The 24,807-nt window shown below is 37.0% G+C and overlaps 1 long non-coding RNA gene across 1 annotated transcript; it reads right to left on the bottom strand.

The window, feature by feature from the left end:
* Positions 1-15,814: 15,814 nt before the first annotated feature.
* Positions 15,815-24,426, bottom strand: LOC123385196. Its single transcript, XR_006597390.1, has 4 exons — positions 24,300-24,426; positions 21,950-22,083; positions 21,644-21,719; positions 15,815-15,943 (listed from the first exon to the last, which is right to left on the bottom strand). It is a non-coding gene; the product is annotated as an uncharacterized LOC123385196 (long non-coding RNA).
* Between the last annotated feature and the right edge of the window lie 381 nt (positions 24,427-24,807).

The following is a 24,807-nucleotide window of genomic DNA, read 5'->3' as shown; positions in this document are numbered from 1 at the left end:
TTTTTGCTTTTTTTTCTTTTAAAAAGCTAGTTTTTCAGGTTATCAGTGCTGTACCTTTGCAAGCACACGACTTACCTCAATCAAATCTGTACTCTGCAATCACTACCGGTATGAATTAGGTATGAACCTCTCTGAACTTCAGTTTATCTTCTCCCCAGTAGGGAGAAAGTTTCCTACTGTTATAGAGAAGTAACTTTATATAAAATAACGTTTGGTTAAAACACATCAGCATTTTGAAATGATGCCGAGTATTCCATGACGGCCTTGTCATCTGTGCGCCTTGTATTTTAATATAATAAATATCCTGTGGTTTGAAATTTGCACGTATGTCCTTTATCGCAAAGAAGTTTTCAGCGTAGGAAAAGCTAATTTCTTCAAAGGATTGCTTTGAACGTCAAACGTCTGATGCAATTACAAAACAAGACATTGTGAAGAAAAATTCATTCAAAGAAGGAAGTTTCAAAAAAGGCAACACTTTTTTTAAAGCTTGCCTTCAAACAAATCAAGGTAAATGATTTTACTATTTTTTCTGAAATTCCCATCACGTTTTCAAAGTTTTTACTTAAATTCCAATTCGTTATCCTACAGTGTAATATTAATTTCAGGTGTACAATTTAGTATATAATTGAGGTCAATGATTTTATTTTTTTTTCAACGTTTATTTTTTATTTTTGGGACAGAGAGAGAGCATGAACGGGGGAGGGGCAGAGAGAGAGACACAGAATCGGAAACAGGCTCCAGGCTCCGAGCCATCAGCCCAGAGCCCGACGCGGGGCTCGAACTCACGGACCGCGAGATCGTGACCTGGCTGAAGTCGGACGCTTAACCGACTGCGCCACCCAGGCGCCCCTGAGGTAAATGATTTTAAAATGTTTTAACTACAAAAGTAGCCAACATGAATGTTTACTCTGTTTCCCCTAAAAAAAGCTTCTCTTCTTTGCTCTATAGTGTGATTAGTACATCAAACTGTCCTGTTATTTCACGGGCATGTTCTTGCGAACGTAAACTGGAGAGCAAACAGGGGTGATAATGTTTTTAAATTTGAGGTTTGTGACATATACATGGATGTCCATCACAGCTCTGTGCTCTTGGACAGAATATATGACCGGACATTCAAATATTGAATCTACAATAGCAAGAAAGAATCAAGGGTATTTGAAGATACCTTCTTTCACACTGAGAAGTCAATTAGTGGGGCTTTCCAACAGAACTTTCTGTGATGACAGAAAGGTTTTAGATCTTTGCTCTTCAAAATGTTGCCAACAGCCACAAACAGCTTTTCAGCGCTTGAAATATGACCAGTAAAAATGAAGAAATAAGCTCTTTAAGTTAAAATTTACTTGAATTAAATTTAAAGTTAAATACAGGTGCAGAGTGGCTACCATAACAAAAGTACAGAACAGACATTTTAAATGTGTTCTTCTTCATGTGTGTGTGTGTGTGTGTGTGTGTGTGTGTGCACGTGTGTGTGTAGAAAGGTTGGTGAAAAGGATAGCATAGTGGAAGAAGCAATTGTAGCATTTATATAATAGACTACAAACCCCATGTCTCTTCCTCATTTTAAAGGTATGTGGGAGTTATGAGTCACCTCTCTTGAAGTGCTTTATTTCATGTCCTGTTATGCCATAGAGCTATGAAAAGATATTACTTTTCAGGCTTCACAAGTGGCCTAATACATTTAGTTCTTACTGTATAATGAATCGGCTGACATAAACATATAGCAAACAAATAGTACAATATTGTATTTTCTCAACAAATATTAAATAATATTTGTGTTTCCAAAGCATTGGACTGTGGAGCCACTGATGGAGACAGTAACTTGTAATAAAGTATCTTGAGATTAGGACATTTACAATTTGCTTTCCTTTTATGTAATAAGTAGAAGTTATTTCTTCTTCCAGCTCTATTCGTCTTTTCTCTCCTTCATGTTTTCATAATAGACACCATACTTAAAATTAAAATGAATACTGAATTTCATTGAATTTTTACCCCAAAGATTCAAGGTTTTACTATTTAAGCTAGTACTACCACTAAAAGTCATTTAATCCAATTTATAAATCTATAAATTTATAAAGTACTTTATAAATCCAATAACTTTAAAGTTGCTGATTCCTTTCATACTTAGAAATATGTTGGCATTACACTAAATGCCAAGACACCTCAATTAATGTATTCTTTTAAAATCTTCACATGTTTTTTTTAAAGAACACTTTTTAAAAAATCAAATGTCAATATGTCATTAATATTAAGAGAAATGAGGTTAGCCAGGTTCAATATATGAGGGGAGTTTTTTCCTTGACATTTAACCCATCATATTAAAAGCTTCTTCAAAGGAAAGAAATATCAGCTTGTCACCCGGAGATCGAAATTGAGCTGCTCTGAGACAAACTACTGTTTCTTTCCCATGATGAAATTCACAGGATGGACAAAAATGTCAGGATAAAAATAGGCCGCCTGGGGGAAAAAAAGCCATCAGGGAAAGAAGGAGAGCTATTGTTATAATTACGACTAAAAATCATTTAAAAGTCAGTTATTTTTCTCCGGTAGCACAGGAAAGAACACCCAGCACCTTGATTTATATTGTTAAATACTTAGGTGAGAACAAAATGTTCAAAGACTATGTTTATAGGAGTCCATGGATTTAATTTTTAATAAAAGATGAATCATGGATAAGAAGGTACTTTAAAGAATGGCAAATATTTTAATTCATCATGTACAAAGGACATACCACAAGCTGGCATTCTGAAACTCCAGAATGACAAAAAGATATGTATCAATATTAAATCATGCAAGATGTTGGAGGATTAGATGCCAAAATGTGCATATCTTCTAAGGAAAGCCTCTGACAATTCCAGAATGACAGAATTATCAATAAATCTAGTAAGAATCAACAAGTTGCACGTTTCTGCAATTTAAAACTTATCTTGAATAAACACCACATAACAGAAGCAGAGAACTCAAGATGAAATCTCTTATTCCTGAAAACATTCCCCTAAAGAAAACTTAATACAGCAATCTATCAGATTGTGCTGTTTCTGTGTAATAGAAAAATATAAATTAATCCAGATTCTGCTAAATGCCACTCTTTGCCACTGACCACTCCATATTATTAGTTGCTCAGATTTTAATTTTACATACTAAGAACACTCTGAGCTACTTTCATGGATAGTTAATCCTGTAGGTTTGATTACATTGTTATCTACTGGGATTTTAATCATTGGCAGATGGTTACAATTATACCAATTGTATAGATTTTATATAAGAATTATATCACATTTTTGTAAATCATTTTCAATTATTTAGGGAAGTATTTTCTAATCTCCTTATCTTTATTTTCCATTGCTTTCCCAATTGGCATTTCTTCTACCTAATGAATAATGCAAAGAGAGAAGTTTAGGTCAGGTGTGGGCCAAAATCCAATGTGCCCTTAAAGTAAATAAATAAATATCATAATGTGTGTTACAGCCAGCACATCAGATTGAAAAAAATATCCTTTAATTTGATAAAAGTGTTAGATTTAGATTTCACCAGTAAAACAGGGAAGGAGGGGAGAGAGGGCTTCCTGGATTAATTGGGATTGGGCAGAAAATATGTTACAGTAGGGATAACATACACAATATGGTAATCACCGAGTCCTCAAAAACAAAAACCATTACAGTGTGATTCTGTACAAGTTAGACCTAGACTTGGTATGTGTTACTTTCTCAGAGCTAAAATATTGACTAATGTTAGAAGAACAGAATAGCAGACTCATCGGTTTTCCCATTTATGATGACAGAAATGTGTTATATATTCGTTGTGTGTTCAATGGCTTTGTAAAGACACAAAGAAAAAGCTTTAACCAGAAGTCATCCATACCACATTCAAAATTGCCTAACATTTTAAAGCCTAATAGGCAGAAAATTTTAAGGAATAACACTGAACATTCTGCTCAGTTTTATTAAGAGATTTCAAAAAAAAGGTTTAGAAGACAATATATATGATAAATTGTCCTTACGTATTATAATATACTTTAACATGATATTTGATTTTTATCACAGGTGCAAATAACTAATCAGACATGTTGCACAAATCACGTTTTCACTGTTTCAGTCACCATTAGATTTGTCGATTGGACATGTCGGTTAAGTATTCCACAGTCTGTGACCAATACATTTGCCATCTTTTCCCTCAAACACCTAAGTTGTCTCTACGTCTCTACTTCCATGAACATAATCAGGTGTGACCCTCTTGGAAGTGAGGGCCAGATTTTCTGGGTGTAATAACAAATACTGGATTGTTGGATAATAAGATACGAGCACTCATAAATTCACTGCGATGAGTTTCTTTCCAGAAGGCCGAACAGTCCGTGTTGCCATGTTGTGATCATTCCTCCTCATTCTTGTCAACACTGGGTTGTATCACTCTCATTTTGTGAATCCAATGGGGGTAAATTTGTATTTTATTTCTGTTTTTATTTTCCATTTGTCTGATTATTAAAGCCGCTGTGCATCTTTCACATAATTTGCATAATTTTGTGCCTCTTTACATCCTTTCCCAATTTGCTTACTAATTTCCTCATCAGTTTTGGTTGCTTAGAAGACAGTCTTTATGTAGTTTCAATACTAAACCTCTTGCAAACATCTTCACTCAATCTGTCATCCATCATTTAATTCTTTCTTTGATATTCCTAATTGAACAAAAATACTAAGTTTTTACGTGGATAAATCCATTGCGGACAAACCCATTTGCATTGTGCTTTCAGGGCTCTGTAAAGAAATTTCTCCCCGTAGTTTTTATAGTTTTACTAGTTACAGTTATATCTAATTCCCAAACCAAGGGTTCTGTTTTGAACTCTATTTTGTTACCTTAATCTTTTTACTATTTCCTACAATGATATTAATTGTGTTTATTACTTAGACTTCATAGTGTATCTATATATCTCTTAGGAGATACCTTCTTTTTTATCAGTTGAGCTTTTCATGGATATTTATATATGTATGCTCAATTCTTCAGGATGAATTGTTATTGAAATCACATAGAACTTACACGTTATTATAGAAAAAATCTTTATATTGTTAAAGATGTACTATGTCTCTACATTTATTCAGCTCTGTTTTTGTTTCCTTTACTACAGTTTTAAAATTTCTATTATAAGGGTTTTGCATATTATTTCCCAGGTAAATTTCTACATCCTTTTAATTGTTGTTGCAATAATTTTATATTACATTTTTAATTAGTAGTTACTGATTTAGATAGATGCTGAAGAATTGAATAAGTTGACCTCATGTTCAGAACACTTATTCAATTGTCTCATGAACTCCTAGGTTGTTTATTCTGCTAGGATTTCTATAGAGATCATATCTACAAAATGATAGAGTTTTACACTTTTCTATTATTTTTCTCAAAATTTGCCAAAATTTATATTTATTTTATAGGAATCTACAGAATTAGCCCTAATCTCCAGTAATTCTTTGAACTGCAGTAATGAAAATTGGACACACTTGTTTTCATCCTGGTCAAAGGTAATGTCTATAATTCATCTTTAAATATGACATTTAATATATTATATAATTAAATATAACACATTAAGAGAACTTCCTTTGAATTTTCTTAGCATTTTTAAATACATATTGTGAACAGAAATACAATTTTATAACTTACTTCCGTCTTTATATTGTTTGTTTCAATATTAAAAATTTTGTTTTTAATTTTTATTTTTGAGAGAAAGACGGGCAGAGTATGAAGCAGGCTCCAGGCCCTGAGCTGTTAGCACAGAGCCCGATGAGGGGCTCGAACTCACAAACCATGAGATCATGACCTAAGCTGAAGTCAGACGCTTAACCTACTGAGCCACCCAGGTGCCCCTGTTTCAATATTTTAAAAAGATAGTGAACTTTGTCAAATTCTTGTTCAGCATCCACTGCTATCCTTATATGACTATTCTCACCTATTAATGGGTTGAATTACATTAGCAAATTCTACAAAGTAAAACTATCCTTTCATTCTTATCATAAACTTTATTTGATCATAAAGTACTTTGCAATACATTTCAGATTTAGTAAACCAATCAATGATATGCTCAAATGGGATTATTCCCATAATATGTATGGCGGAAACTAGGAAGACAGGTGTCAACCACTCCCTTAATCCACAGCAGGCTAGCCAACTCCCCTCCAAGCAGCACTTGCACTCATTACTGTTGGCTTAGAACCCACCTCTAGCTCATTGGGAAAAAAAAAAAGTAGAAGCTTAGAAAAGTCAGAGACCTAGGAGATCATTTTCTAGGAGAAAACCATCAATCGGTCTCTGAGTGGACAATTTTCTCACTGGGAAGTAGTTGGGAGTATCTGAAGCTTCAAGGAGCCCTGGATTTTTAGGAAAACAATTAACTGGAGCCTGATCAACGTCTGTGAAACAAAGTGAGAAGGTGTGGTAAAGACAGCGCCATGCAGACAGAGCAGGGGCAATGTTGGAAACCAGCTACTGTTTCCCCAACAGCTGGGGCAAGGCATGCGTGTTTCTCACAAACCTAATATGGGCTAAATCAAAATAACATTTGCCTAAGAAATTTTAAATCCTTCCACCAAAAGACCAAGTGACCCCAGCGCTGAACCACCCAATTTCAAAAGACTGTGGAAGAGGACATCACCTGCTTTGTGGGAAATACAGTCACGTTTTCCACTATAGGCTTTCAAATGACTTAAAAGTACTCACATAAGACAATGAGTAAAACACAGAAACTGATCAGGGCCAGAGAAACTAAAAAGAAGACAATTTAAATCAATCCCGGTGGGGATGGGGGGGGGGGGGGAATGTTACAATGTAGGTAGGTCTATTAGCATTTGACAATTTTTTTTTCTGATCCCAGCTATTAACAACAACTCCCAATTTTTAAGGGTGTAAAAGTCCTTTCCCGCCTAACATCTGAGTATGAATCTCTCACCCAATTCAAAACCTTTCTCATTCTCTCCTCCCCAGTCTCAAACAATCACTAACCCGCAACTCAATTCTTCTATTCTGTCCCATGGAAGAGACAATTTCTGAGACTGTTCGATGACCTTCTGTCACTGGGATTTCCTACCGGTGGATCCTCTCAGAGAAACCAGCCTTCTTCAGAGGATTGACTTCGCCCCGCTGAGCCCCCGTTACAGGAGTCCACTGGCACTGACTCTTGTGTTAGTAACATCCAGGGGGCCTTTCTGAAGGGGCTCCTTTCAAAACCACAAAGCCCGGCGTGTCCAGCTCCTGCGGAGTGCTCTATGTCTGGCCCCGACATCAGTGGGTGTGCAGGTGCCTCTCAGGCTGGCCATCGTTCTTCATGCTCTATCTGTGACTATGAAGCTGTTAGATGTTTCTCACCCCTGAGACAGGTACTCACCCCTGTGTCTTCAGCACAGGGCATACAAATCAAGGTTCCTAAGTGCTTTTCCAAAAGCTCTTCTCACTTAGTTTAAGGAGAAAATGTACCCCCATGTCCCTAAAATCTTTGTCCGAGGACATTCCCGTTAAAAATGTTCCCATAATGCATGCTTAGACGCCTTTTACGCACCTGTTAACGAGTGACGCTCTCATGGTGCAGAGTAGTTTGTGAGTAGTTCACAGCCGGTCTAAAATAGCATTTTAGAATACGGTAGCACCTGGCCTCTACCTCATCTCTGTCTTGGTGCTTCTGCTAAAAGTATAAGAACAAATACCACGTATCAAGTGCCTTCGATATGATTTTTAAAATTGAATTACATAAAATCCCAAAAGCATCAAGATTTAATTATCTTCCAAGCTCTTGCATAATGGAGTTTTATATGCTTTGTATCCATTCTTTTCTATAACCAAGGTATATTAATTGCTTCCTATGAGTCAGGGCCATTCTAAGGACTGGGATCATAGTAGGAAATAAAACGGAAAGGCTCTATGCTCATGGAAATTACATCAGAGTGAGGCAGATACATATAAATAAATAAACTATTTTATTATAGGCCAGTGCTATGACAAAACTATGCAGGTGAATGACTGGGCAAGAGGAAGCAAAATTTGTGGTTAGGAAAAGGGAAGGTGTTGACAATTTAGCAGAAGTTCTAAAGAAGTGATAGAGTAATAGGGTGAGGCTTGCTTATTCTATGGAGAAACATCCCGGGCAAATGCAAAGCATGCGTTGTCCCTGTTCAAAGAACAGCAGGAAGGCCATTATAACTTTGAACCTAAATGGTTAAGTTAGATGTCAAGTTCTGGAGTCAAAATCTCCTTTCTCTCACGGTCCACTTTCTTGGTGATAAAATTCACTTTTCAATCTATACCTGGAAAGCAAGGTGATATACACTCTTCTTGCCTTTTTTGTTGTTGTTGTTGTTGTGGTTGTCTACTTGATGAAGCTTTCCTAAAAACACCGTCCCCTTCCCAAATGTCCATCTCTAGAAAACTGTGACACAGTAGAAAAAATGAAAAAAACACAGATTGTGCAAGTATTCTGATTTAAGGATGAAGCGTTATAGACTCATGCCGATCAAGGTGTTCAGGTACAAATGACCACATTTAAGAGATGAACCATGTAATTTTGATTCTCTTCAATTCTTACTCTTTAATTTTCTCTAGGAATGTTTGTAAACATTATTCTTGCTTGATTCGGTATTGTTAGTAAGCTTAATTTTAGTAGATACTATGTTAGAACTTGAATTTTAAAGAAGATTTAGAATGACCTTGGTCTTGCATGAACTCAGTCATTTGAGGAGAAGAGAAAACAAGTAATGTCTAACAGAGCGACAATGAGGCATTACCAAATGTCAGGAGAAGGTACTACGGTTACAACATCCACAGTCAGAAAAAGATGGCCTCAAATTCTTTGACTTTCCTCTCATGAGGAGGTCAGGTCTCTGTCTCCTCCTTTCAAATTGGGGCAGGCTCGTGACTGCTTTGAGCCACAGATTACAGAGGAAGCGATTCTATGTAACTTCCAGGACATGGTCCTAAAAGGCATACAGCTTCTATCTGGCTCTCTTGGGAAGCTCGCTGTCTGGATGCTCCCTCTCAGAACACAGCCCTGGGAGCCAGCAACCATGTTGGAAGAATCTGGAGCCTCACAGAGCAAGAACGTAAGGGCCTGGCCAGTAGTCCCTGCTGAGCCTTAAGTCAGACTCAGAGGTAGACAGACACACAGGTGGCTTCGGCCATTTAAGTCTTCCCCGGACACGGAGCAGACACAGCCTGTCCCCAAGATGCCGCTTTCACTCCCATCCACAGGTCAAGGCGCAAGGAAATGACTGACACGTTATGTCCTCAAGCGTGGGTGGTTTGTTATGCTGCAGTAGACAACTGAAACGTATCGCGGTCATACGTTTCAGAATTTTCAGATGGCCTTTATTTCAGATACTCGGCAGCTTTAATCCTCACGATCCCTCAGACTGTCAGAGTCTGGGCTAAAATTTTATCTGTTGATCAAAGCTGTCCCAGTACCACTTATTCTGCCTGGGAAAGACGGGGAAGGCTTCACAGAGCACATGCCATTTGTCAATACTATTGAAAAATTGTCCGATCTATTTCATGTGTCCTCCGGGCCACTGTTCGGGGCCAACACCCAAAAGCCTTTAATATTTTGAAAAGCGCCTCAAAATCATTTTTTTTTTCAATTGCATATAACTTGATCTTCAGTTTTGTCATCTGCCTGAACTTGGGACACATTCTGTGTCACTCTGGAGGTAATTTTGCAAGGCAGGCCGGTCAGTATTGTGACAGCAGATGATGGAAAAAGGAAGGCTGCCTTCTTTTGTCCCAACAAAGGACAAGAAGGAAGGTGAGAGGGAGACGTGGGCCCGGATTCTGTTGCCTTTCATCTTTACATTATCACCGCCTGTGGCTGCTCCTCAACGTAGAGCTACCATTCAGACTGCATCTGCAAAGAAAGCGGGCTTGTTTTTGTTTTCTTTTCTGGCGAACCTAATTTTTAAAAAATCATTTAATTGGGCCCGAGGGCTGAGCAATGGGAGTATCTAGAGTTTAGGGAAAATAAGACCAATGAGTGAATCAGGACATTTTGTACACTTTAAGCTTTTAGGACAAGAGCTAACTGAGGACACTGTCACATTGTTATTATGACGGATTAGTCACTGAGGGCTTGCTTCCAGAAAGAAAAGGAAAGGAAGAAGCAGCTCGGCATTGTACACAAGGAGCTTACTGTCCATTCTCCACAATGACAACGTGAGATACAACACAATGTATTCAGGTTATATTCACGTATTATTCGTCTCTTGTTCCTCTATGCAGGCTTCACATTAATCTGTTTATTGTAAATAGGTTTCACGTATGACGTTTCTTTCCGGGTTTTCCTACTCGATTTTCTGTCGCCTACCTTCCGTTCGCGTGGCACCAAACCCTGAGCTACTATCTGTTCTGATAAATTCAGATCCCACAAGATCTCTCTCGCCACAGTATCACAACCAATTTTCTCCTTTCAATTAAAGGTCATCGTGTGTTTGAGAAGAGCAAAAAGAACCGCGAGAAGCATATTGACATTGTGTAAATGAGAACGGAACATCAAGGGGTGGGGAGTTAATGAACAAAGGATCGTTGCTTAGTGTCTTAACTGCAGCACTGCGGCATCAGAATAAATTCACCGAAAAGGTGATGCCCCAGAGGACAGTCAGCCGGGCGAGAGGGCACTCACCCCCTGCGGTGGGTTCCCCAACCTCCTCTCCCCATTTCTTTCTATGTAGAGTTGGATTCGTAGGATTTCGACACCCGTTGGAGGGAAAAGAAAGCATTTCTCCCTTTTGTACAGAGATCTAAAGTAATTATAACATATGTGCTGGTATATATTATTCAGCACAACAATCCATATCATGAAGTCGTGTTTGCTCTCTTGTGGGCTGGGAACAAACATGTCAGGAGAAAGGTCACTCTGAAGAACACAGGAGGTATCACACCTGTTGATTCAAAGACTACATGTTACAGGCATTCAAATAACAAAGGCAGATCTAACTATGTCTTATAATTTAATCACTTTACAATGCAGAACGATAAACACTTATTTCAGAGGAAAAAATATGAAAAGTAAATTGCTGGAATACATTTCTACCTTACATAAATATGCTTTAGGTAGACTCATGCTTTTGAGAAAGCTCTGCCATGCTGGCATAGTTCCGTGCACGTGTCTCCCAGAAAGAGGACATAACATGTATTTTAATATTTAAATTTCAATGTTAACTTTTCATTAGCATGTAACTTCAGGGTTTGCTAATAGCTTATAGATTTAGGGTTGTAGAAAAAGACACACTGGTAGATACACTAGAAATTCATCATAATATTACCTGCTATGAAAATTATAAAATACATAGAAATCTTACTTTAAAACAAACTTAATGCTTAATCCCCCATTAAATTTGAATACTGGCTGCCAGTTATACATCATTACTATCCCTCTAGTCAACAATTAACGATTTTGGTGTTGGTGAGAGATGACATCATTTGTCTGAGTTTCCTGTTTTAAACAGGCTAAATTTCACATTTTAAATATATGTTAAGTCACTCATGTAAAAGAAAAAAAGGATACTATTTTTAGCAATTCACCAATAAAAATACTAATAGACAATGTTAGTGTAAACGCACACTATAGAAAATCGCAAACAGTGCAAACAAGCTAAAATAATTTTGCTATTTATTTCCACATTTACATAATTTCTACAGATAGCTTTCTTTACCTATAGAAATTAAAGTTTCAATTAATATGCTTGCATCTCTATGCTGTTATTGTTAATGGTTAATCACATGCATAAATATCCTTTGTTTAAAAGCTTGTTGAGTAACAAATTCAGTCTTCTTATTAACAATGAAAGCTTTAGAATTCTAGACGTATTGGGAATGTACAAACATAACCTCTGTCCTAAAATACCTTATCATTTCCTTCAGGGGGCAAATCTAACACACATGAAATGATTGAAGACAACATAAAATTAGGACAAAGGTGTGTTATTTTAGCTGCAAAAGCTGTAAAAGTTCACAGGCGAAGAGATGGCGGAAGCTAGAATAATTGGAAGCTTTTATGGGGGAAGCTCTCCCATTTGACAATTCACCGTATTGAATGCTTTCAGCTAACCACCTCCTGGTAACTGTGCACCTGAACTTTTACTATAAAAATATAACTGCATTTAGAAATGGAAGCAAGGGAAATGATTCTTTTTAAATTTAGGAAGTGTTTCTTGACAAAAATTTGATTTTCTACGAACAACGTGATTTCACTTACAAATTTTTAAACGCGCAATTCCAAGGAATAGAGGAGAACCAGTAATAAATGACACATTAATGGGCAAAATTTTTGTGGCATAAAGACCAAATAAAATAACCGGAATCGTACTTGTTAGTTTTACACTCACAAGTTTAGAAAGCAAATTATTCTGGAGGAAGAGATTATCCCTGGAAGAATGAAAAAGAATGCCAAGCCAGAAAACTCTACACTGGCTAGGGAGTAATAAGAGATTTTCTCAAAGAATTCAAAACTGTATCATGGGACAGCAGTTCCATAATATAAAAAGTATTTGGGAGAAAATGTAGATAATAACTCATTATCTGATCACTGAGAGCAAAAACTCAAAATATTATTTTTAATTTACAAATAGTCACAATGGAAATTCAAGCACCTAAGAGCATGTCAGGATGAGAGGAGAGGAAGAACATATCAAAATGGACTCTTTGCCCGCCTTCAAAATTTATAGAGGAGAGACCTTACGTTGGTGGGAGAGATGGAGATAATCAAGATAAATTAAATGGAAAAGTTATAATGATCTGTACTGACAGGGGCTAGATAAATGTGCAACAGCTCAAAAGAGAACAAGAGAAAATCTCCTGGGTGATTTTCTGACTTGCCAGTGTTGAACAGACAGTACACGATTAATAAGTGAATATGCCTTAGTTGACTCCACACTCCAACATGAGAATAGTTAATATCCTAGAGCGGCAAAGTGCATGGAATGTGTGTGTGTGTGTGTGTGTATGTACATGTATATACACACACATATATACATACACACACACACACACACACACACACACACACACAAAATGGGTCATGAAAAAATGAAACAATGTGAGAGAGTACTAGTTACACGCCACTTAGAAGTACAGTTAGAATTTAAAAAATACACTTAATAACTTATGAATACTAATCATTATTTACAGATGTGCATGTGAAGAAAAGAAAGGAAAAAATTTTAAAGAGCAAAAAGTATTGAAATAATCAATAGGATACTATAAAACATTCAGATGCTCTTCAAGCCTTTTAAGAGGGAATATGAAAAAAACAAGTCGTACAAAATTGTGCACCAAATTACATTTTCTTTGTTATTCCCCAACATGATCTCAGAAACAATAGCTAAGTAAACTTAGCAGTCATAAGTAAATAAGAATCACATTGAAGCTGGAAAGGATAAATCCAGTGAACTATTTCTGATTTCATAAACTGTGAGGCATTAACAAATTTAAATAAATGGAGGAAAATGTACACATAAATTCAATAAATTACTTAACTGATAACATATTTGAAACATGAATATTTTCCCTTAATTGAGAATAAATGTTTATTTTCCACATGAAAAGCTTGTCAAGGAAAAAGTCAAAATTAAGTAAACCTCTAAAATAAATAGTAAGCATACGTCTACATTAATAAAATGGGGCTTTTCTTTAGCTTTTACATTTCCTTTTGCAGATTTAACAAACATGACAAAGGAAATGACTGGCTTCCAGCTTATTACCTGTGTGGTTGGCAACCGGGATGCACTGGACCCATCTTTCAAAGTGAATAGTTAATATCACTATTCTTAATTTATCTACAAGAAAGGACAGAAAAGCAAAATACCAAAGGAGCCCTGGGGATGACTTCACTAAAAGTGAGGACCCTTTGAGCAAAAGAGCCTCCGAGGTATACTTCAGTCAAAAAGACCACTCGACTGTGACTTTATTAACTCACAACATACAACATGGCAATGGGTACCAGGAGGGCTTTGAGCACAAAGCGACGAGAGCACATTCTCCAAATAGCGGACAGGTGGTTTGTTATCCATTACCCAAATGCGTTATCTCCAAAGGGAAAAAAGTGATGATCTCTATGGTTTTCTGTGTTCACATTAAGACATACATAGACTTACTATGCTTTTTAAAAAGCCACGGATATATATTTCTCTTGTATCTAAAATGTAGCCAAATATAAATAATACAAAACACATTTGGAAAGGAATCTTAAATGTTTTTCATGTAAAGCAAGTCACAGTTGTCATGCAAGTCACATTTATGCTTATACTAACACACCTTTGAGTGCAATTTTTCAAAAAGTATACCAATTGGAGTACATTTTCATAAATTCAGTGTCATGTTATTACAGATGGTAAAGGAAAAATCAGAAGGAATATTGACTCTAGAGAGAAGGACTAAGGCACAGTTGCAAAGGGTTAATTTTTTTTTTCTAATATGTCTCCACCGTCCCAGGGGTCTACCCTGATGTGGGATGGTTCCCTAATTCTCCAATGTGTCTACCATGACCTTGAATATCTCCGAAATTCCCTGAAATTCCTACTCTAACACTTTCACTTCCTCCCCAAGGTGTCTATACCAGCTAGCTCCCTAATTCCCAGGTGTGTATACCACTGACTTGTGATTCCTCCCTAACTTCCCAGGTTTGCCAACTATAACGTAGGATGTCTCTCTCACACGCAGTAGTTTCTAAACTATCCTTGGACATCACCCTAATCTTACAAAACAGCAAAGTCTCTCTAAATCCTCAGGCTTGTCCACACTGACCAGTGCTGAATCTACACTTGCCCAGTTCAATCGCTATCCTTGGATGTCTTTTCAATTTCCCAGGGACGTCTTTTCTGATGTAGGATGTCTCTCTAACTCACCTAATCTTCCAAGATTCTACCCTAATCTTGAAAGTCTCCTTAGTTCCTCATGACGGCCTAAATTAAACTGGATGCCTCCTCATCTTCCAAGTGTGTCCACCCTGACACTGTATGTATGCATAACTCCCCTGATATGTCTACAGTGACTTGGCATATGTTCCAAATTTCCCAGGAGGTTTTATAATGACTTGGAACGTTAAAAGTTCATTCAATTCATTTTATTTTAGAAAATATAATTTAAGCCAGAAGCAAATTCATTGGAAACATTAGAAATATCTTAGATGTATATTCTTCATAAAATATTGATAAATTTTCTGTACCAAAGAAAATACTTCAATAATAAGAATTCACAGAAGAATTGAGCCAATTAAGTATACAGAATAGTGAAACTTGAGGATCTCAAAATAAGTATGGCTTATATATGGGTGTACTAAAAAGATAATACGTGTTCGTCCAAATGCATGCTTTGCTAAAAGGAGTTAATTTGTTCTAATGGTTTAAGAAAAAGTTAACATTTTTATTGTCAAACCAGGGGTATGTTAATGTTAGCGAATACTGTATCTCAAAATTCTCTAATGACAGAGAAATGCTAAATACAAAGTAGAACTAAGTCTGTGTATCGATGGGGGCATGGGGGGGGGGTTCTGTTGCCATAATAAATTAATTCTGCTTGCATGGATATCCTAATATAATGCAAATAATTATTCGTTTCTTTAAAAGAAATGCATAGGAAATAGCATTTCAATATTTTTCCAAATAAACCACTTCACTTTGCAAGAAAAGGAACGTCCTTAGGGAAATTTTCAAATAAGGATTAAACTCGGAGACAGATTGCCTCAAAACAGAGATCATCAACTGTACTTGCAAATGAGGCATCAGTGCAGAGCATTTTTGAACATTTCCATGTTAATTACTAGTTAAATTGTACTTATTTGTAATTGTGAAAATCAACACTCTGAAAGTTATGTTTAAAGACTACTGCACGGAGCAGTCATTACACTTACCCTGTAACTCAAATCCTCACGTACATGAGCAACTCTTAAGGTTACGGTTTCACGTCTCTGGTGCTCATTCCGAGGCTATGGGCACTTAAAAGAATCCAAAAATTGTCACCTACCTCCTCTGTACTTCAGTTACTAACAGTTATATACCAGGTACAAGGAATCAAGTCAATTATCTGCATAATAGTAAATATTTTCCCATTTCGTATCACACAGGGGAAATTAGGCTACTTAGGACTCAATTTTAATTACTTATTCAGACATTCAGTGTCCTGTGGATAGGATTACACATGAACCGGTTGGGACTTTTGGACACTTATTTAAAAGTATCCGGAGGGGCGCCTGGGTGGCCCAGTCAGCTAAGCATCTAACTTTGGCTAGGGTCATGATCTCGCCATTCATGAGCTCGAGCCCCTTGTCAGGCTCTGTGCCGACAGCTCAGAGTCTGGAGCCTACTTTGGATTCTGTGTCTCCCTCTCTCTCTGCCCTTCCGCTGCTCATGCTCTGTCTCTCTCTCTCTCTCTCTCAAGAATCATTAAACATTAAAAAATATATTTTAAAAAAGAGCCTGGATACCTTCCATTAGGAAGGCAGCAACGAAAAATGTATCATATTCATATTTCAATTTACTTGGAATTAAAGAAATTAAGTTTACTTCTGTATTTTGAGACAGACCGAGACAGCACAGATGTGGGAAGGGCAGCAAGAGAGGGAGAGAGAGAATCCCAAGCAAGCTCTGTGCTGCCAGCACATAGCCCAATGTGGGGTTCGAACTCAGAAAGTCATGAGATCACGACCTGAGTGAAACCAAGAGTTGGGTGCTTAACCAACTGAGCCACCCAGGAGCCCCCAATTTACTTGGAATTAAAATGTACATGATATTCCAGGCAAATTTTTGGTGTACAGTTTTATTTTTCATCTACATCCTAATTGTTTGAACTGCAGAAATTGGTAAATTACTGTAATATTCATTAAGGAGTAGGGATTATGTAAAATATGTTATATATATTTGTATTTTATTCAGCATTTAAAAATATGCACATATTTTACACACATAACTCTGATTTGTTTTGAGGTTTTGGGCTCTAAATTACAGAGATGACTGCTAATCTAAGATGTTGAATATATGTTAAAAATAAAGCTATAAGATCATTAAGCTTTCAAGTCAATAATCAGATATACCTTACAGTTTGATAGACAACAATATTTTGTTTTCCTAACACAGAAACCTTCAGGCAGTGACTTCTGCTAATGTTATCTGAATACAACAACCTTAAAAAAAATAACTACTTAGTATTAAAAATTTGTTTCACTCTTTTAAAATTATATCAGTGAAGGGGCACCTGGGTAACTCATTGGGTTAAGCATCCAACTCTTGACTTGGCTCAGGTCATGATCTCACAGTTCACGATATTGAGCCCCATGCGCGCGTGCACGCTCTCGCTCTCTCTCTCTAAAAAAATAATAACTGCGATATATTAATGAAATTCAACCTTCCATAGTTGAAGAGAAAAATTTTATTTATATACGTAGAGAGAGAGAGAGGAAGAGAGACATTTAAAACGTGTTTTACCGTAGTAAAGGGACTTTTTAATGATCCATTTAGTAAGGAAAAATTGTTTCCCATCAGAAATTCCACAGATTTCAAAACTGCCTGAAATGCACAACAGTGAAATTAGTCAAGCTCAGGTACTGCCTTTTTTTAATTATTTTTAGTATCTGCCATTCTTCTGTGAAAGCACATTCATTCATTCTGTCATCTAATTAGCATCATGGCAAGTTATGACAAACCAAACAGTGTAGGCAGGGAATCAAAGATAACATATTTTGTCCACAAAAATAATCCTATTTGTTTGCCTTATTTTTCAGACACATCTCACATTTTATTGACTCAGTCTCTGAAAATCAGACTTAAGTCCAGTTTCATTACCCTGGATTGTTCTGAATAAAATCTGCATTCTTTGGGAAAGTTAGTGATCTGAATATTTGATTACAATAGAAATGGCTTTCTAAATTGGGGAGCTTCTGAAACTTTATTTTTTCTACCTGTATAGTGAAAATACTCCTACATGTTCATTTTAAATTCCCTCTGTAATTTGATCCAGTTATTTTTAAACCACAACAGTGCTTTGCAATAGAGCAGATCCACCTGCTTTAATAAACACGAGTAAGACTGTGTGTCTCTTAACTTTAAGCTATTACCATGACAACTGCCTTTTTCACACAAATGAATAAATGACCTTATGAAATACATTTACGAAACATTACTGGGATAAATTTATGAAACTAAGAGAGCATTTATAATTGTTTAAAAACTAGGAAAAAATAATAGTATACATTTCGGTGTGATCTTATCCCTGATTATTTCCTTGGAACAGATTTTGAGAAGTGGGATTAACCAAAGAAGACTATACAAACATTCTTAAGATTCTTGTGATTTGGGTTAAGAAGTTGAGTACCAGTCTACTCTATAATTTATAACAGATTCTTAAAAAGGTAGGAAAACTTGTTAAAGACTACCATTAACATATCTGCTTTTGAAAGTTGAAACTTGGTTATTTGGATTGAGGAGAGAGGCTCAAATTTATCACTGAAAAATATATTTTCAAGTAAAAAAATAATTTAATATTATAATTATGGAAATCATCTTTGAACGACAGGAGTTTATATGTAGAAATTTTATAGAGAACTTCTAGACTATTTAGACAAAAAAAAAAAATCCACAGATTTAGAACCAAATCACATCAGGAGTTTAACCTGCCTCAAGAGAGCCCTTCACTTTGTGTGTACACAGTTGTCATAAGTCATTGTGAGGCTGTTTAATCAACAAACATTTAGCGACTGGTGTTTAAGTGCCAGCGATTGTGCTAGAATGCTGAAGAACGAAGAACGTGATGATGAAGGACACAGAAGACCTCACAGAGCTACGAAGTTACAATCCAGCAGGGAACACAGCCCAGAAAATCAATTACATGTTAATACCGCTCTACAGGAGTATAGCAGGTGCAATGCGATTGAAGGCAAAGAACGGAAAACCTGACCTGAAAGAGGGTCAGGGCTGGGTCTCCACCCAATCATCCCTGATGGCAAAGGTAAAGTCAGCAAGTCCAAGAAGATGAAAAGGGTTTTTTCTTGCTCTTGCTGTTTGTTTGTTATGAAGTAACAGCAAATGCATAAAAAGAAAGACACTGTAAGTTCCATACAGCTAGAGCAGAATTTGGTGATTTCCACTGACCCAAACAACTGAGGTTTATTTTCATAGTTTAGTTGTTTCTATATGTTCTATTCTGTATTTCTATTTGTAGAAATTCCCTTGTGTGGAACTATTTAAAATTTTTTGAAATATCTAGGGATTCCATCATACAAAAATAAGTGATATTAATATTTCTGTGTATTTCTTTGCATTTTTTTTTCTTTTTTTTAATTTTATTTATTTTGGAGAGAGAGAGACAGAGCACGAGCAGGTGAGGGGCAGAGAGACGAGACACAGAATCTGAAGCAGGCTCCAGGCTCCAGCTGTCAGTACAGAGCCCGATATGGGGCTCAAACCCACACACTGTGAGATCATGACCTGAGCTGAAGTCAGATGTTTAACCAACTGAGCTACCCAGGTGCCCCTGCATTGTATTTTTTAATGGAGCTATGTAATTTTTTAATTGGAGTTATTGAGTATATATAATTTTAAACCTGTTTTTCTATGTAACATTGCAAATATTTTCCCATATCATTGAATAGTTTAAGTTCTTTTTAAAAATAATATTTTTAGTGACTGCAAATACATCATCATCGTCAAAATGTACCAGAATGTATTTACTCAAGCTATTGTTTTTTTAAATTTTTTTAAATATTTATTTATTCTTGAGAGAGACAGAGACAGAATGTGAACGGGGGAGGGGCAGAGAGAGAGGAAGACACAGAATCCGAAGCAGGCTCCAGGCTCTGAGCTGTCAGCACAGAGCCCAATGAGGGGCTGGAACTCACGAACTGCGAGATCATGACCTGAGCCGAAGTCAGATGCTTAACTGACAGAGCCACCCAGGCGCCCCTCAAGCTCCTATCTCTTTTGCAATTAGGAACTTGCTATGAACTAACTGTATCCTCCCAAAATTTATATGTTGAAGTCCTAACACCATTATCATGGTATTTGAAGGTGGGCCTTTGGGAGGCAATTAGGTTTAATGATATCAAGGGTGGATCCCATGAAAGGGATATATAGCGCCATTATAAGAACACAGATCAGAACTCCTTCCCCCTCAGCCATGTGAGAACAAGAAACCAACAAGACACAGCAAGAAATCAACCTTCTGCACACCTGGGAAAAGGCCCTAGCCAAGAAGCAAAACGGCCAGCACCTTGATATTGAACTTCCCACCTCCAGAACTATAAAAAAAAAATAAATATCTAAGCTACCTATGGTATTTTGTTACAGCAGCCAAAACTAAGATAGCATTTATAATTTTTTTAAGTTTATTTATTTATTTCGAGTGTGAGAGAGCATGCATGAGCAGGGGAGGGGCACAGAGAGAAGGAGAGAGAGAATCCCAAGCATGCTCTGCATTGTCAGCCCAGAGCCCCATGTGGGGCTCGAACTCATGGAACTGTGAGATCATGACCTGAGCAGAAATCAAGAGTTGGACACTTAACTGACTGAGCCACGCAGGTGCCCCATTTATAATTTTTTTAAGCAGAAAAAATATTAATATACATTTATGTGTAATATTATTCCAGATTATGTCCTTTGGGTAGATTTTGAGAAGTGGGATTACTGGAGAAGAGTATACAAATAGTTTTAAGGATCTTGATGTAAATTTCCAAACCAATTCTAGAAAGAATACATTCCTACCAACAGCATATGACGAATTCCATCTCCTATGCATCTTTTATTATCATATTATCTTTTCATTAGGTGGATAATTTTTTTATCTTGGTCTAACTTTTCATTTCAAATATGCAAAATAAATCTAAAGGCTCTTAGTCACATTATATGTAGAAATAATTCTAATTAAACTGTTATGATAGCATATACTCATGGCTAACAAAGTTAAAATTTTTTAAACCTGGGATTGAAAACTTTGGTTTTTCAAAATAAGAAGATTATGACAGGTATAGCTTTCCTCATTAGTTGAAGTTTTTGAACACTCCTTATCAAGTGACTATTATTCACAGGCTCATAAGGGAACATAAGGAGGAAAGACAGGGTCTGTGTTTCCCTCCCCTGCTCACACTCTGTCTCTGTCTGTCTCTGCCTCTGTCTCTGTCTCTCTCTCTGTCTCTCTCTGTCTCTCTCTCTCTCTCTCTCTCTCTCAAAAATAAACATTAAGAAATTTTTTTCTAAAAAAAAGAGGAACAAAAGAACTTATAGAGAATTAAATCCACCTTGACTCCTTGAGTTTTTCATCCACATTTTTTTCCCTTCTGTCAAGACTACATAATATGAAACTTCCCTTAGAATTCACAATACCTCTGTACATTTTGTCATGCTTCTGCATAACCCATAACGGGATGTTCTTAAGTTGAGCATTTTTTATATAAGACCAAAAAAAGAACTTTAAATAAAATCCCAAACTATAGGGTTGAACCCCTTGACCAACCATTGGCTAATTGTATTTTCCACTAAGATCAAAATTAATAGTATTTGCCACTAAGCTCTCCACCTTTCAGAAGATTCAGAGATGGTATGGACAATGTGTGACACCAGAATGAAGTCAGAGCTGACATTCACTGTAGCTAGGAAAATCACAAAATGCGTGCCTCTGTTTTCTGTAGACAGGAACAGTTTCCACTTACTCAGAAGTTCCTACGTAGGTACAGGACCCTATGCAGTTCTGGATTAACATCAATTTCTGGATCCTTAATTACGATCCTATAAAACATATATACATATAATCAAAGATTCTGTGTAATATATATATACAAAGCTTGTTAAATGCACGCTCCTGAGAATGATTAAATTCGCTTTTGCAAGAGACAAACATCAAACACTAGAAGTAGACTTCCTGTCCACCTGAAATCCAACACTGCCATCTGGAACACGTGCTTCCAAAGGCACAAGAGAAGACAGTGATTTGGGGAGACACATCCACTCCTACCTACCTCGGCTGGAAGTGACGTGTCTTTTGTGCTCAGAGTTCATTAGCCAGGACAGCACGGAAGGCCAGGCAATGGAGAGGAGCTGAAGGGAAGAGTGATGTGCCCTGCCACCAACCCCAACCAAAGGTTATGAAAATCTGTAACGCAGAAAGAGTTAACAGAGGTCAGATGTCTACTGTGAAATCTGGATTGCATGTGTCCTCGACTTTGCATCAGACAGTGTGGGGAAACAGAAGACATTTTAAACATATTCCCTACCCACAAGAATTCTAAAATTCATAATATGGTTAAGGAGTTGACGAAAAAATGTATGAATAATTTAAGGGCTATTTTTTTTTCAGTACAAAACCTGAAAACTTTAGAATCGAAGGAGGAGATCCATGAATAATAAGGGTAGGCTTCATAAAAAGAGGTAGGGCAGGAGTTTGTCCCTAAAGGACAGCAGAGTGGGATTTATATAGGAGCAGGAAAAAGAAAGCACATTTGAGGCAAGATGATGGGCTCCAGGGAGAGCCAAGGTGAGAATGAGCATGACAGCCTCAGAGAACCTTACGGAAATGGGCCTAATTAGAGAGTACATTTTGAGAAATGGTGGAAGATAAAATTAAACAGACAGAGCGGAGAATCTTGGAAACCCCACAGAGGAACTTAGAACTGATACAGTAGAAAAGCGGGAAACATATAAAATCCTTGAGCAAAAGGCTGAGATGTATTTGTTTAAGAATTGCACTTCACCCTTTTCCATGAGGACACGAAGTAGCTTAGAAAATTAGGCGTCAAGGAATAAAAAGTGAGCAAAGTCTGCTTTGAATTTAAGGGACTTAATGAACTTAATGAAACAGAAGGAAGAGATGCTGGCCTACACAGCACTCGAAACAACAGCTGGGCAGCGATTACTCGCCTGTGCAATGAGTCTAGCTCTTAACTTTCTTACTTAAAACAAAAAAGGAAAGTAGATTAGGTTAAATAATGTGTACTGATTGGGCCAAAAGGAAATCACCTTCACCCGTGTGTCATGATACAAGCAGGGTTTCAGGAACACTTGACGGGCAGCGGTCTGCAAGGTGAGTCCAGGGACTGGCAGGAGAAGGAAGGAAGGAAGAACACAATGGGCACAAGGGCCCCTGAGCCATTTTGGGCAACAAACAGGCCAATGACCAAAGTAATATGGCTGCTGTAGTAGAAAGTGCTTTGTGTGAGTCTATCTTGGGAATCCCTAAATATTCTCTGAGAAGTGTTAGTAAATGAGGGTGGGCGCAGTCTCGAGTTTTCACAAATTAAAAGAGACATCACTGAAACCGAAGCCAAGAGCCACACGCAGAGCTCAACACCGACACTCCCAGGAACGTAATTAGACTCCCTTTCCCTTCGACTCGTCCCTTTTATTTCCGCCAAGGAGCATAACGCTGATGTTGCTCAAGCTGCACACGTGCTAGCATTGATTATTTAGACAAGATAAGGAGATGGCTTATGAATAATTTAACTCACCATGACTAATGGAATTGCTTTGGGAACACCCAAACCCCAGTCAGAAAAATCGCACCATCTTAAAGCTCTAAGAAACCTTTGGCGATCATTCACAGCACTTTCTCTTCTTCGTGTAATGCACATCTAAATCATTATGATGACTACTATTTTAAAGTCTTTTGGAACAGAAGACAGTATATTCTATAATTGATAGATGGCCTTAGACATAGTAATATATATCTAGTTTACAGGCTGTCGGTTTTAAAGAGAAAGATAACTGAAAGCTTATTGTCTGTACTAAAGAATAAGAAAACCAATACAAAAAAAAATGTTTTATAATGCACTAGTGAGGTAACAACTCTCATTCTTAAGATTTTAAAACAAATTAGCTGAGGAAAATTAAGATAACATTAAGATAAATTTTCTAACTCTCCTCTTTGAGGCCTGCACTGTTCTTTTTTCAAATGCCTAAAACGCTGTTATAGATGTTCTTGCGTGACCACCAAGAAAAAGTGTGGCCACTTTTTGTTTTGCAAAAGCGTGCTGTTAAAAAATATACATTGTATTATTAGAGGGTAATGACGACTGGTTTGCTCTCATTTAATACTAACTCCTAGGTAATATAGAGAAAATCAAATTTTAAGCCAAAGTCAAGAAAATATGAAGAATAATTAGAGTGAAATGTCAACATGGTAAATCAGTGGCCTTTAAGTCACATCCATCATTTTTTATTATTTCTAGGTAATAAGTAAACCAACATTGTTCAGTCACAGATATTTACAGATACTCTCATTGTGCAGATGATACAGTTTTGTACCCTGCATTAACATGGGACAATCCTCTAAGCCACTGGCTTAGACAACAGACTGTGGGTCTCAAAACTTACTTAACACATTAGGACATGTTTGGGGCTTCTTTGAAAGAAAAGGTACCAATCTGTCCATTCTAACATCCACAGGTCTTGATGCAGAAGGAATTTATAAACTTGACTGACCACTGTACAAAAGGCCACTCTACAACAAAAAACAGAAAAAAAAAAAAAAAAGGTTGAATTTGATGAAGTATACGCATGACCAAAAAGCCACATTTCCTGGGGCTCCTGAGTGGCTCACTCAGTTAAGGATCCAACTCTTGATCTGGGCTCAGGTCATGATCTCAAGCCTGCTACCAGCTCCATGCTGGTCATGGAGCCCACTTAAGATTCTCTCTCTTCCTCTCCTTCTGCCCCTCCCCTGCTCACGCACACACATGCACACACACACACACACACACACACACACTCTTTCTCTCCAGCAAAATTAATAAACATTTAAAAAGTAGATAAATAAATGCCATGTTTCCTTTCAATCAAATAATAATATCTAGCAATCTTTTGAGAATCTCCAAACAACAGG

Source organism: Felis catus, chromosome B1, assembly GCF_018350175.1.
Source record: "Felis catus isolate Fca126 chromosome B1, F.catus_Fca126_mat1.0, whole genome shotgun sequence".
Lineage (NCBI taxonomy): Eukaryota > Metazoa > Chordata > Mammalia > Carnivora > Felidae > Felis > Felis catus.
Note: the sequence above shows the minus strand (reverse complement) of the source record. Positions and strands in the feature narration are given on the sequence as shown.